The following is a 1,465-nucleotide window of genomic DNA, read 5'->3' on the forward strand; positions in this document are numbered from 1 at the left end:
TCAGCCTCTGCGAGTCCTGATCACCTTTTCTTTTCTTCTTCCTTTGCAGCTTCCGCAATGACTCGCTCAAAGATCACCCCAAATCCTCCTCCTTCGTCACGAAACCCCTCCTCACAAGCACACAACCCACCGCGAGCACGTGGTGCTTCTTCTTCTCAGGCTGAGAGGCCTGCACCCTCTCGCCCCAACTTGGCTCAGGCCACTCCACCCGTCGCCGGAGGAGCCTCCGTGCCTTCTCCAGATTTCAAAAAACTATACCCATGGGCCACCTCGACCTTGTTGAGGGAAACCTCCTTAGTATGCTGGGGCGGTTCTTCGACTGACGAAAGGGGATGAGCCTCACCAATCGTTCCACAAGGAGTATGACGACAGAATGACGGTGCTACCTTGCCCCCCCGACCTGCCAGTTTGCGCCGACGACAAGGGGAACAACGGCGGGTTGTTCTGCTTTGTCTACACCACCTTGTTCAAGAAGGTGAAACTTAGGTTTCCCTTCACTCGCTTTGAAAGGGAGCTTCTCATCGAGCTCGACATCGCCGCCGCCCAGCTCCATCCCAACAGCTGGGCGTTTGTACGGGCTTTCCAAATAATGTGCGACCACTTGGGGCTGCCAGCGTCAGTGGACGTTTTCCTATTTCTTTTTGAAGCCAAGCACCCAGGAGATCGCCTGTGGGTAAGCTTGAACGGGATTGCTGGGAGGTCGATCCTCTCTATCTTCCAGCAATCCTACAAAGACTGGAAGGGCAAGTTTGTCCAGGTGCGCCCCAATGACAAGGACGCTTCTCTGCTCGACGGTTTCCCCTTGTATTGGGTAAACAAGGGGAACAAAGAGTCAAAAAACAGCTTCAGGAGGCCAAGAAGTCCTGATAGCATGGGCGCTTTGGACAAAGACCTCTGCTTCTTCTGGAAGAGTGTGGCAGATGCCAACATTACCTTCCTCACCACCACTCTCATCTGCTTCGAGTTCTTCGAAGATCAACTTGAAATTCGCATAGGTTAGAACTCACCTCAACGTCTAAGTCTTTTATTTGACATTACCTCTGTTAACTGTTTCTGGGCGTCTTGTGCGTTGTGCGCAAGACTTTGGTTTTATTTTCTGCACCATTTATCTGCTTTTGCTGCATACTGCCTTATGTGTTTACCTTTTCTTCTGAACTAACCCATGTATCTTTGCAATATGCAGATCGTATGTTGGGCCAAGGAAAACTTGCTGAACTGAGGGCACTCGCCCGAGCCCACGGGTTGGCATCGGGTTCCCAAACCGTGCCAAACTCTGTGGTGGAGATCGCCGCCGCACAGGGCAGATCGCCACCCAAAGGCCCAACTCCTCCCGACGTCCAACCCGCCAACCAACGCAAAAAGCTTATCCTCAGGAAACCAAAGAGGAAAGCCCCCCAAGTAGTCCACGAGGAAGAAGAAGAGGATGATGATGAGGCGACGGAAGATGGCCTTGTCACCAAGAGGA

Source organism: Phaseolus vulgaris, chromosome 4 (genome assembly GCF_000499845.2).
Source record: "Phaseolus vulgaris cultivar G19833 chromosome 4, P. vulgaris v2.0, whole genome shotgun sequence".
In the NCBI taxonomy this organism is placed as follows: Eukaryota; Viridiplantae; Streptophyta; class Magnoliopsida; order Fabales; family Fabaceae; genus Phaseolus; species Phaseolus vulgaris.